Source organism: Ruditapes philippinarum, unplaced genomic scaffold (assembly GCF_026571515.1).
Source record: "Ruditapes philippinarum isolate M1 unplaced genomic scaffold, ASM2657151v2 ctg2798_1_1_1_1, whole genome shotgun sequence".
NCBI classification, from domain to species: domain Eukaryota; kingdom Metazoa; phylum Mollusca; class Bivalvia; order Venerida; family Veneridae; genus Ruditapes; species Ruditapes philippinarum.
In genome coordinates this window covers 286,057-301,010 of record NW_026855183.1, presented here as the reverse complement: position 1 = coordinate 301,010, position 14,954 = coordinate 286,057, and positions in this window count along the sequence as shown.

Here is a 14,954-nt window from a genome sequence, read left to right as displayed (position 1 = left end):
AAATTTAAACAAAGTTTACGTATGGTTTACGAGTTATGGAGATTTTTCTTACGTAAAAAATGGCCATTAGAAGGGCTCTTTTTCAGAAATGAGAAACTCTAAATATTTTATTTAATAATCATTATGAAAAAAAAAATGTTTTTCTATAAAACATTTTTAAGAAACAAATAATAGCATTCAGCTAACAAATGACCCAGCAAAATTATTGTTTCTACTCAAAATGTTTGAAATATGTATGTTACCCTACCCCACCCATTTTAAGTAGTTATTGATCATTTTTCTATTTGGAGGGCCTATTTAAAATATCCCTAAAATTTACTCAAATCAGGGGCTGTTTTCAATGTTAGCATAAATTTTCACAAAAGTATATTGGTTGCGCTTGTAAAATATAAAATATTTTTACCGTCTAGGTTTTTTTATAATTAGACTTTGAATATATCAGGTACCAGATTTGATGATAAATTTGGCACAATTTAGCCAATAAATACCAATAATAATTTCATTATTAAATTAAACACCCTTTTCTTCTCAAGTGTGTTCTGAGAGACATAAATAATGTTCAAAGAAAAAAAAAAAGAAAAAAAAATGCCTCTTCTGGGGTTTGAACCCGCGCCCTTCAGTTGCAATGCAGTTGACAATAGTTCTAGCCTACTTGAATACTCTTCAAAGTCGAGGTAAGGCATTAACCTTAAAGTCTTTGTAATATAATATTCATAATCTGGTTTGTAATACACTTTCATACCGTAACACCGGTAACCGCCACCTTTTATGTTTTTCTTAGAATTAATAAAACAAGTGGTGGTATTATTTTAGTTATAACTTTTTAATTAATAATTTCCTTTGTACAAGGCATATTTTATATTGCATTATTTAATCGAAATCCACTTGAACCACACACATTCTATAAAATCTTCATATCATATGAGACCGACCTTATTTGGGTTGTAATTAACCTCTGTATTATGTATAGTTAAAAAAACCCAGACCACTCGTGATTTCATTACAATGTTGGCAACATCACCTCGTCTTCAAAATCAATGATATTAATTTACTTTCTTTGATAAATTGATTATTGTTTCTATATTTAGCACTTAACGGGTTATATAATTGTCGCAGAAGTCAGATCGATAAGTCAAAAAGTTCATCTTTTATGCGACAGCAATCAGTATCCGATATTTAAGTCAAAAGAGTAATCTTCTTACAATATTGAATGCATTGTTGCATCATAGCACATATACTTATTAATTTGTTTTCAAGTCGAGTGGAAATGATATGGGTAGTCCGCCGTAGGAACCTGGATTTTATGTCACAGAATTATCCCTTTTGTCAATTATACCGGTATCCGTCAAAATCGTTGTACGTGAACCTAATGAAATTGACATTGGTAACTATAGATTACAATCATGCTAATGCTTTATTCATAGCACTGTGATTTTGCAAGCTTGTAGAGAGAATGTGTACTTATCCTTTTAGATAGCTCTATAATTTATTCCTTTTATAACTTAAAAAAATCTCAATTGAAGTACGGAACTAAATAAGATTTAGAGTGGCATATTTGAATATTCATGAAGTGCTTGCCTATTGTTTGATTATACATTTATAAGCAAATACTCCCTCTACATGATTTTAAGTACAGCATGCAATATAAATTGACGTCACAATGTAATGACAAATAGATCCAAAGTAATTTTGTATTACTCCGAAATGATTTATTTCAATGTTTTGAAATTGTATTGTAGTATTTGAAAGAAGTTATTTCCTTACTTGACATCAGTAAGTTATGACATCTGTTATAGCTGTTCATCATAATGATCACCTTTTATCATTTCTCGTGATTTACAAATAGATAGAAATGAATTCTAGGCTGCGAACAATTCTATCGAAACTGCGGGCAGCAAGTCTGCAAAGGTACATGTACACATGTAAGATTCATAGCTGAATAGTGAAATGTGACTTGTTTTAATTGTGTCTTCTATAGTAGTCACATGATAACACTGCCACCCGCAAATTGTCAGTTCTGTCTGCATATCCATTAGCTAAATTTATTGTCTTTTGATATTTAAATCCCTTTAACTTTAAATGGACTGTTCCATATTCCAAGCAGTGCAAATTCATTTTACAAGTTCAGCAGGCTTACGGTTAATTTTAATTGATATACTTATACATAGTTATTTAATATTCATTAACAGTATTTCATATGAACTTATAAATGCCAAAGAAGGGGCATCCGTGGTCGAGTGGTTAAGATTGTTGACTTCAAGCCACTTGCCTTTCTTCCTTTTTTAAATAAAGTCGCTATAGATTTCGGATTCTTTCCGGAATCTATCCAGCTACCTTACGAATGCCGATGGCTCTACTCAGGTGCCCATGCGTGCCTGATATAATAAGGAACACCTGAGGTTTTTCCTTCAACATTAAATGCTTAAAAGTATTCATAACACGTGGTGAGAAGTAAAATCATATCTAAAAAGTGATGATGCCAAATAATCTCAACAGGTGAATGAAGTAATATCTGTTTTTAACATTTTTTACAGGCTTCTGCAAATATTGATCTATTTTTTATAATAAAATACTAGTATATTGTATACGCTTTAAAGAATTTTGTTGGACTGTAATATTGTTCTGTCTATAAAATCGTTTGACTGTGAAAGGTACAATTTAGAACACCCACGATTAACGATCACTTTCTTCTGTTGCATTTGTCTGCAGCGTTTGTTATGTTACCGTCAAACATGCAATTGTCATGTCAATTTCAGAGTTAGAAATGAGACGGCTTATTTTTTCATCGGCAAAACCAAAATTAATTTAACTAATTACTAAAGAGTGTAATTGATGCCCTCACATCTTTACATACACATTGATTGCGACTGATTTACTGATCAAAAGATACTTAAAATAATGCTTTGTGAGATAAGCACATCTTATTGAAACTGACGCGTCTGGAATTATCATCTGAAAACAAGAAATAAGTTGAAAGTTTTACTTAATTAAAAATAGGGTTGAAAAGAAATTAAAAGTCTCTTTAAAGATTAGTTACAAAATAATGAAATATCTGTTTTATTGCATTTCCAGTAATATAACGTTTTTGTTTACTTTCCTTAGAGGTTTATCTTTAGTATTAGTATATGAAATCGTTATTTTCTTCACAATAAAAATGTATTTTTATTTTAATCTGGAAACCACATATAGAAATAGTTCTATTTTTGTTCATTTTTATTTAACAATTTAACAATTTTGCGAATCCATTGTTGTGTTGTACCATTATATGTGTTTACATGAGAATACAGAATGCCATTTATAGTGCAATCTGTATTCTTCGAAACTAAAGCAAATCATTTGATCTGTTTTGCTTGGCATTGATAATCGGTGTCTAACTTCTTAATAACATGAAACAAAATGTATACATAGCTAGGGAATGCTATGATAAAAGCAAATAAAAATTCAAAAAGAAAGAAACAGTAAAACGATTAAATCTTAATAATTGAAATATGTTATGTTATCAAATATAGTAAATGATTTGAAGAAAATGTCATATATTATATCTGTTATCATCTATCGCTAATATTTATACTTAGATCTCTGTTAACCTTGTAGCATTTGCATGGAATTTATATTGTTAACTATTACATGATGAATATCTTTAGTTCTGCAAGTCTGTGAAATAGAGCAGAATTTCACATCAAATGGGAAAGTAAATAAATTATTTTGTACACCAGACGCTTTGGTAAACTGCCTAATTGTTACGATTACTTCAATTATGCCATGACATGCAGAGACGTATTTTCAACTAACGTGATACATAAGTCAAGATTTAGTTATGTATTGCTTGACATGTTCAAGTATTAAGTCATTATTATGTCCATCGTCTCACAAAATACATATATAAATATGACATCACTCAAACACGAATGATTGTGATGTACCAATATCAGTCATAATTTGGCTCATAAATAAAGATCATGTTATCTTAAGATTCATTCCGCGTGCCTCAAAAATAATTAATCTTTTTAGATATCAGAGTTGCAAAATTGTTCTATAAAATCTATGCAGTAAACAATGATCCGAATCAATTCTAACAAGGATATTTTGCAACAGTTGTAATTTAATTTTTCCTTTTTTTTGTTAATGCTCAAAGCAATTTGAAGGCGTTTGACAAACATAACATGTGAAACTAGAAATAAGATATTTTTGACTTATAAAAAGATTGTACATCTTACTTAACCTTTATCCTGCTTGCGACAACTATATCTACCCGTGCGACCCCTGCAGACAAAGATCAGCCGATACATCCATGCTATATGATCATGGTCTATAATGTTTGCTATATAGTCAGCAAATTTTAATTTCTTTTCTCTAAAATAATAAATGGTTTTGTCCAGAGTGAATGATGAACAAGTAAGTCAATTTAAGATATTAAGCGTGGTAAGGTTCAACATTGCAGGTATTAAACAGAAAGCAATGATAGACATTAGCGTTGTTATCTTAATTCATTTATTAGTGTATCGTCTTCAGTATACATCATTTGATGATACGTGTAATTCTTACCATGTACTCGCTTCAATGAAAAATAACCCAATAAGACCTATTAGACAAACTTGAAAGTTACTTATTACTACAGCTAACAGCAAAATATTTACACAAAGCTCAATTATGTTGTAAATTCATACTGAATGTTTGATGGTAAAAATAATTTTCCTGTCGTGCATGTTATCGATATTATGAGTTAATATAAGTGTGTTTTGTCAATTTTCAGTCATAAAGATATTTTATATTTTACAAATAAAAGTATCCTACTTTATCCCTTCAATTGAAAATCATAACGCAAATTCAAGTAATATATTTGAATTTTGAGTTATACAGATCGAAACCCTTTTACACTCTTATTTGGTAATTTTAATTTGTCAAGTTAAGTTTGCTTTTATTTACAGACCTTAGTTAGCATGATCTGTAGTATCATGTATATGTTTGATGATGGCAAAGTTTGCTTTGATTTTGCCAGTACATGTATTTCAGAGATAATTCTAGAAACCTGATATTCTAAATTGTTCTGCTGGCATATTAACTTTTTTCTTTAACTTAAAGGCATACATAATTTCTAAAATGTTTTTCATTAAAACGTAGTTAATTATAAAAATGTACAAAAGTACACATTTCCTATGCGCCTTGACAGAAAATGCACAAGGAATACTTGTTATATTATATTTACGCCTATCAAGATTTTTCTCCATTTTATCAAGTAGTTTTTTTACTACAGAAACAGATATTTTTACGGAGACATTTTTATACAAAAGTCTAGGTTAAACTAATTTACTGTAGTCAAGTGTTTTGTAGGTTGTAGATATAGCACATTAAGCAAACAATTGTGCGGCTTTTTGTCTACTACTGGTTGTTATTTCCGAGAAATAAGAGGCCTTGTCTCCATGACAAATACATCAAGGATAATAAATAGTCTATTGTGTACTTTTCTCAAAACAAAAAAAAACATCTTAATTTTGATATATCATATTTTTCTGTTCTAATTGTTTCACGTAAGGAATTTGATGCATGCCATTTCGTACTTAGTACTTTCAATGATTTGATATAATTGAAGGTTCTAAGATTAATTATGATTTTGACAACATTATATTATAAAACAAACACATGAGGTCATTTACTAAACGTCAATAATTACTTCGGCATATCAATTATTTCATATTTAATTCCTGTCTGTTTATTATATGATGCCTGACAAGAACTATAGGGTATCAACGATTGACATTTTCTAACAACAATATTGCCATTGGAAAACAGAGACTTTTGTAATCATTGCACATTTTTAAAATTAATATAGAATTAATAATAATTATATAGTCTTATAATCTATTATATACTATATATAATATTACCACTGACTAATTAATGTATAAAGATAGCTTTGACATTATAAATTCTGTAATATGATATCTTATTAAAAGGAGAAAAAATTATTGTCTCTTTACTATTTGTTGTGTCTATTATAGTAATTGAATTTTTGTGTAACCATAACCACGTCACAAGTGTATAATTGTTTTGTGTATCGATATGTATATAGTTTGAAATGAAAGGCCTGTTATGTATTTGAAAAATGAGCTCATGAAATTTAATATTATACATGTATAGCATGAGTATAGACGATTACATATTCTTATGTATTGTTAATACGGTTCAATCTTTCAAAGATACCATTTATCATTTTTGTTTAAATGTATTTGTAATAAAATATTCATAATGTGGTTGTTAATACAATTTCATACCCTAACACCAGTAACCGCCACCTTTGTTATGTTTGTCTTACAATTAATAAAACAAGTGGTGGTATAAATTTAGTTATAATGTTTAGTTCATAATTTTGTACAAGGCATATTTTATATTGCATTTAGTCGAAATCCCTTTGAACCACACACAAATTCTATAAAAGCTTTATATCATATGAGACTGACGACTTTATTTGGGTTGTTATTAACCTCTGTATTATGTACACTTAAAAAACCCAGACCACAATGTTGGCAACATCACCTCGTCTACAAAATCAATGAAATTAATTTACTTTCTTTGATATATTGATTAATGTTTCTATATTTATTATTTAACACTTAACGGATTATATTATTGTCTCAAAAGTCAGATTGATAAGTCAAAAAGTTCATCTTTTATGCGACAGCAATCAGTATTCGACATTTAACTCAAAAGAGTAATCGTCCTAGTTGCATCATAGCACATACTAATTAATTTGTTTTCAAGTCGAGTGGAAATGATATGGGTATTCTGCCGTGGCAACAAGGCTTTTATGTCACAGGAGTAGCGCTTTTGTCATATATACCGGTATCTGTCAAGATCGTTATGCGTGAACCTTATATAATTGACATTGGTAACTATAGATGACAAGCGTTTTGATGTTTCATTCATAGCACTATGACTTTGCAATGTGTACTTATTCTTTAAGATAGCTCTATAATTTATTCCTGTTATATCTTTAAAAAAACAACCTCAATAGGAGTACGGAACTAAATAAGATTTCGATTTACATATTTAAATATTCATGAAGTGTGTGCCTATTGTTTTATTTTATAATTAAAATCAAATACTTCCTCTTCTATAATGATTTAAATTACTGCGTGCAATATAAATTTTCGTCATAAAATAATGACAGAACGTTCCAATGTAATTATTACTCCGAAATGATTTATTTTAATGTGTTGAAATTGTATTGTTGTACTTGAAAGAAGTTTATTCCTTGCTTGACTTCAGTAAATAATTATGTTCATCAAACTGATAAACTTCTATCATTCCTAGTGATTTACAAATAGAAATGAATTCTAGGCTTCGAACAATTTTAACGAAATTGCTAGCATCAAGTCTGTAAAACAAACCCCCGGTTTGATTGCTGAATAGTAAAATGATTCTTGTTTGTGTCTTCTATAGATATAGGACACACGATTACGTTAATCCTTAAAACTATAAACATTGCCACCAGTTGAGAGTCTGGTCCGTCTTCATCTCAAAATTCTATGTTGTTGACAGCTAAATTGTTTGTTCTTTGATATTTACATACCTTTACTTCAGATGGACTTTTCCAAATTAAAACAGGGCAAATTCATTTCAAAACTTCAGCAGGCTTACGGTTGATTTAAATTAATATACCCTTACATGATTATTTTATATATATTAAGAGTACTTCATTTGAACTTGTGGATGCCAAACAAAAAGTATCCGTGACCGAATGGTTAAGGTCGTTGACTTCAAACCACTTGTCCATCTCCGTTGTGGGTTATAATTCCGCTATGGACTTCTATCCAGCTAGCCGATGGTTCTACTCAGGTGCCCAGTCGTGCCTAAAATAATTCACAGATGGACACCTGAGGTTTTGCGTAACCAGTAAAAGCTAGACAGTCGCCATAAGACGTGTTGAGACTTAAACCATATCTTGAATAGTAATAATGTCGAATAATTTCAATAGATGATTGAAATATTATCTGATTTTAACATTTTTACAGACGTCTGCAAATGTTAATCTATTTCTTTATAATAACACACTAGTACATTATATACGCTTTAAAATAGTTTGGTTGGCCTCTTATATTGTTCTGTCTATAAAATTGTTTGACAGTGCAAGGTGCAATTTAGACCACGATCAGCCACGATTCACGATCCCTTTCTTCTCAGCGTTTAATGTTACCGTCATACATTCAATTGTCAAGTCAATTTGAGAGTCAGAGTCGAGTCGGCTTGAGTCAGAGATGAGTCGGCTTAATCATCGGCAAAACCAAAAATCAATTTAACTAATTAGTATGAATGCAATTTATGCGTTGATACCTTAACAAAAACATTGATTGCGATTTATTTACTAATCAATAGATACTTGTAGTTAAAGATATACTTTACTCAAATTTGATATTAAAATATTGAAAACGGCCGCAGTCTCTTTGTAAAAATAAAATAAAAATGTTTTGACCTCACACAAAGTAGATATGTTATGTTTAAAATTCTATACACTATAGATGGTCACAATATGAATATATAGTGTTATTAAAAACTGGCAGTTCTTTTAAGAAAGAACCAACTTTATTTGACCCGTAATAAGGAACGCAGCTTCTCATTTCTTTTATTCAAATTATAAATATTAAGTAAGATTTCAATAGATTTCTGTGATAAAATATTTAACTCAAGGATGAACATAGTGCACCTTTAGAATAATGAGAGATAAACGCATTTTATCGAATCTGACGTGTCTAGAAATATCATAAACAAATTAAGACATAATATACTTTCAACTAACAATCGTAGGGGCATAAGTCCCTTTAAAGATTAGAATATATTTAATTATATTTGAAGCACAATTATTATTATGTTTTTATTTGTTTTCCTGGTACTTACTAAGCTTTGCTGTTTGTTTATATATACCGCAAATGTCTTCACAAAACAATGTCATTTTATCTAAATCTGATAACCACACAAAGAAATAATTTGATCTTGTTAAAATTTAAATTCTTATATATACCAATTTTACGAATCCATTGTTATTTTGTACCATTATATGTTTACTTTTGAATACAGAATTCTACTTATAATGCAATCTGTATCTTTCGAAACTAAAACAATTCATTTGATTTGTTTTGCTCTGCCGTGATTATCGGTTTCAAACCTCTAAATTATATGAAACTAAATGTGATATATATTCTTATTCACATGTAATGATATCATAGCTAGGGAATGTTATGATAATAGCAAATATAGATTCAAATATATACAAATGCAAAGAAGCAGTAAAGCGAATAAATCTTAATGTTATCAAAATGAAGCAAATTATTTGGATAAGATGTCTAAAAGAAAATGTCAGATGTTGTATCTGCAATCATCCATCGTTATTATTTTTACTTAGATCTCTATATACCTTTAAGCATTTGCATGGAATTTATATTGTTTACTATTGCATAATAAATATCTTTAAGTGTGCAAATGTCTGTAATATAGAGCGGTATTTCATATCATATGTAAAGGTAAATAAACAATTGTGCACACCAGACGGTCTGGTAAACTGCCTAATTGTAACGATTACTTCAACTACGCTTTGACATACAGTGAAGTATTTTCAACTTATGCGATACATTAGTCTAGATTTAGTTATAAATTGTTTGACATGTTCAAGTATTTACTCGTATTACATTGGCCTACTCACAAAAAACATGTGTATATGGCATCATGGCATCACTCAAATACGAACCCATACAAGTCTTAATTTGGTTCATTATTATAAATCAGGTTATCTTGAGATACAAAACAAAAATTCTATCACGTATCAGAGTTGCAAGATTGTACTATTAAATCTATGCAATAAACAATGATCCAATGTAAAGCCAAGAGTGCATTTATAAATGTTTCTTAAAGATATATCTTATTTCACTATCTTTGCTATAAAGAATTGCAATAGATAAGCTTACCAACAAAGTTATTTGAGCCGCGCAATGACATACAAACATAGTGCGTTTGCGAACAGCATATATTTAGACCAGGATCCATGCTGTTCGCTTACAAACTCTATTACAAGTAGAGAAACTGATAGCGAACAGCATGGATCCTGATCAGACTGCGTTGATGCGCAGGCTGTTCTGGATCCATGCTGGTCACAAACGCACTCTGTTTGTTTTGTCATGGCGAGGCTCATTATTTTACCTTAGTTGTATTTATTTATGTCTCTTTAACATATGATGCCTGACAAGAACTATACGGCATCAGCGATTGTAACAAACATATTGTCAGTATAAAACATAGACATTTTCTTGTGATGTCAATTTAACAATGTTTATAAAACAGGAATACACGTAACGCCATAGACAGATCGTTTGTTATTAATCCACATTACTTTGAAATATAGAATTAATAATTAGTATATACTATTATTTTTCACTTACGAATTAATGTATAAATATAGCTTGAAAAATATAATTTTTGTTTTTAAAACAACGAACACATGATATTTCACATTATATAAATAAATATGAATATAGACGATTAATTCTTCTTATGAATCAATCTTCCAAAGATACAATTTATTATTTCTATTTAAGTAATATAATATTCATAACCTGGCTGTTATTTCACTTTCATACCGTAGTAACATTAACCGTCACATTTTATTCTGTTTTTGTTACAATTTATAAACTTGTCAAACTACAATTCATATTATTTAGTGGTGGTTTTATTCTTGTTTATAATTTTCTTTGTAGAAGGCATATTTTGTATTGCATCAAATCGAAATCGAATTGGACCACACAAATTCTATTAAGCTTCATATCATATCAGACCAACTTCATTTGTGTTGTTATTAACCCTCGTATAATGTACTGTTCTAAAACCAGACACATTCTTTTATCACAATGCCGGTAACATCGTCTCGTCTTCAAAATCATTAAAATTAATTTACTTTCTATATTGATTATTGTTTCTATATTTAACACTTAACGGATTATATAATTGTCGCAGAAGTCAGATCGATAAGTCAAAGAGTTCATCTTTTATGCGACAGCAATCAATGTCTGATTTCTAAGTCAAAAGAGTAATCTTCTTGCAACATTGAATGCAAAGTTGCATCAAAGCACATACTAATTAATGTGTTCAAGTCGAGTGGAAATGATATGGGTATTCTGTCGTGGGAGTAAGGCTTTTATGTCACAGAAATAACTCTTTTGTCATATCAAATGTAAGATTCATAGCTGAATAGTGGAATGATTCTTGTTTGTGTCTTCTATAGTAGTCTTCTATCTTCACATGATAACGTTAATCCTTAAACTAGAAACATTGCCACCAGCAAAGAGTCAGTTCTTTCTGCATACCTATTAGCTCAATTAAAATTGTACTATGATATTTAAATCCCTTTAACCTTTAAATGGACTGTTCCATATTCAAAGCATGGCAAATTAATTTTACAAGTTCAGCAGGCTTACGGTTAATTTAAATAAATATACCCATACATAATTATTTAATATCCATTAACAGTTTTTCATATGAACTTGTGAATGCCAAATAATGGTCGAGTGGTTAAGGTCGTTGACTTCAAACCACTTGCCCATTTTTGTTGTGATTTGCCATCCCGCTAAGGACTTTGAATTCGTTCATGTGAGTAATCTATCCAGCTAGCTTACGGAATGCCAGTGGTGCTACTCAGATGCCCATCTAAGCCTGAAATAATGCACAGATAGACACCTGATTTAGTTCATTAAGATATTAAAATCTTTCATGAGTCAGCTCTGATGCACAAACATTTTCCTTTGTTGCATTTGTCTGGCATCGTTTGTATGTTACAGTCAGAAACATTATGCAAATTGGCATGTCAATTTATTTTTTGTTGTAGGTTTTTTTTTTTTTTTTATTTGTTTTTTTATTAGTTTTTTTTTCTTATTTTTCTCTTTTCCCTTTTTTTGTTTGTGTTTCGGTTTGTGTTTTGGTTTTTTATTTTTTTTTTCATGTACTTTTTTTTTGACTTTTTGTGTCTTTTTTTTTTTTTTTTTTTTTTTTGTTATCTTTTTTGTTTTTTTTTTGGTTTTTGTTTTTCATTTTATTGTTTTTTTTTGTGTGCCTTTCTTGTTTATCTTTATTCTTATTTTTTTGTTTTTTTTTTTTAATTTTTTTATATTTGTTTTATTTTTTTTTTTTTTTTTTATTTTGGTTGTTTTTTGTTTTTTATAAGTTGTTGTTTTCTCATTTTTTTTTTTTTTATTTCTTTCTTTTTTGTTTTCTTTTCTTTCTTTTCTTTTATTTTTTTTTTTTTATATCTTTTGTTTATTTTTAATGTTATTTTTATTTTTATCTTTTTTACCGTTAGACATTGCTATTGTCATGTCTTTCAGAGTTAAAGATGAGACGGCTTAATCATCGTCAAAACCAAAATTGATTTAACTTATTACTATAGTTTGCAATTTATGCCTCAGGTCTTTCCATACACCTTGATTGCGACTAATTTACTGATCAAGAGATAATTAAAATAATGCTTTGTGAGATAAGCCCATCTTATTGAAACTGACGCGTCTAGAAATATCATCTGAAGTTGAAAATACTTACAACTAAAATTGGAGTTGAAAGGCAATTATAAGTCTGTTTTAAGAATAAGTTAGTAAATAATGAAATAAAATATTTTAATTTACTTTTCTTAGTACTGTACTTATTTTATCTTTGCTATTAGTAATTGAAATCGTTAATTTCTTCACAATACCAATGTCATTTATTTTTCGATCTGGGTAAACTACAAATAGAAATAGTTTTTTGTTTCATTATTACTTGTAATAAATATATATTTACCATTTTACGAAATCCATTGTTATTTTACTTCCTGAGAATACAGATGCACTAAATTGCAATTTGTATTCTGTTCGAAACTATAAGCAATTCAATTTTGGAATTTATTTGTTATTGCCTATATGATTATCGCGTGTCAACCTTCTAAATGAGATGAAAACTATGATATTAATAATATTTATTCATTATTCACAGATAATGAATCATTAATAGCCAAGGGAATGCTGCTATAGCAAATATAAATAACAAATAGATAAGATTTAAAGGATAAGATCTTCTGTCAAATGGTTTGGATAATATATCATAAGTGTCGAGAAATGTCAGATACTATATGATACCATCCGTCATAAATAATTATACTTGACTCTGTATACCTTTACATTTTGCATGGAATTTATATTGCTTTACTTACTAATGAAATATATGTAATTCTGTAAGTTCTGTAATTAGAGCGGAATTTCATATCAATGCTAAAGGTAAAATAAATAATTTTTGCCACCACCAGACGCTTGGTAAAACTGTCTTATTGTTAACGATTGCTTCATTTATGCTTTGACATGCCCAGTGAATTGTTTCAAACTATTGCGAATACGTAGTATTACGCCTACATTAGTCTAGGATTTACTATAATGCTGACATGTTCAAGTATTACTCTTTACATTGGACAACCACAACAAAATTACATGTGGTATAATGGCATTCAACTCAAGTACGAATGATTGTGATGTACCCATATCAGTTCTTAAATTTTTGTTTCATTAATTTTTAAATTTCAGGTTATCTTGAGATTCAATTAATGTACAAGAAAACAAAATCCTTTCCAAGATTTCAGAGTTGCAGATTACATAACTATGAAATATGGAATAAATGATCCAATGTAATGCCAAGAGTGCATTTATAAAATGTTTTTAAATACATATCTTATTTCTCTATCTTTCTATAAGAATGCAATAAGATATAAGCTATCTAACAAAAAGTTATCTGTTAGTGAATTAATATATTGTGCCGAAATTACACAATTTGATTGCAATTAGAAAAAAGATGAATTCAGTTATTCTCACTCGATCTTTTTTCATTACTAAATAACTTGAAATGTATTTTTACATTATTCAAAGTTAGTGTGCTTTTACCGTCTGATATTCGGAAACATAAAATAAAAACATATCTTGGCAATTTTCAAATCATTTTCAACTGAAATTTCAAAAGCATAAAACATAAACTTTCAATTTTTTATGTTATAATCATCTTGGGACACTTAATACAGCAATGGATATGCCAAAAGATGATTAAAATATATTCAAGAAAGAATTGAAAATCGTATTTTTGTGCTTTTCCTGCCCGATTTGGGCATTTTTACACAAGTTTGCACAGTATTGGGTGCTTAGCTAAATCATTGGTACAAAGAATTTATATTTTCAGTATGTCACATTTTCAAAATCCTCAGGGATTCCCTTTTAAGCCTCTTTTTAATCACATTTAAAGGGTGGATATAAGCACGTGGACTATTTTGTGGAATCATCTAACATTCATTACAAGGTTTTTCCTAATTAAAATATATCGTTGCATCATGACAATGTCTATTCAACAATATTTTATTTGATACATAAACATAACTTGTTTCCTTTTGAAGGCATATAATTCTTGAAATGCCTGGCAAGTTTCAGATAAAACGTCGTTTAAATGATACTTTTGTATGTGTTCTAAAAAACCCACACATTTCCATTACGCGGTCAGACAAGAAAATACTGTCGGAGAACCATCAACCGGACACTTGGAACATTTTCCGTACATATTCCATTATTTAACCTAGAGACCAAAAAATTTGACACAGTCAGCTAGGTCCCCTTTTCCAAATAACAAACTGTTTGGTTTATTTTCTGTTGTACTGACAACTTATATATGAGCTCGACAAGAAGGGTATCAAACATTACCTAGATGTTCTACACTACAGTACCATGTTGTCCGGGACAGAATGTTTATATTATTGTGATTTAATTCAGTAAAAGCATGGGTGTTGATTGTGATTTGTAACATGTTATGCAATTATTTCAGCAACAAATGTACTGAAGTTTGATATTCTATTATTCACTTCTGCAAAACGATTATAGGGCCGGTATATTGAGTCAGCATTTTCTTTCTTGACCCCC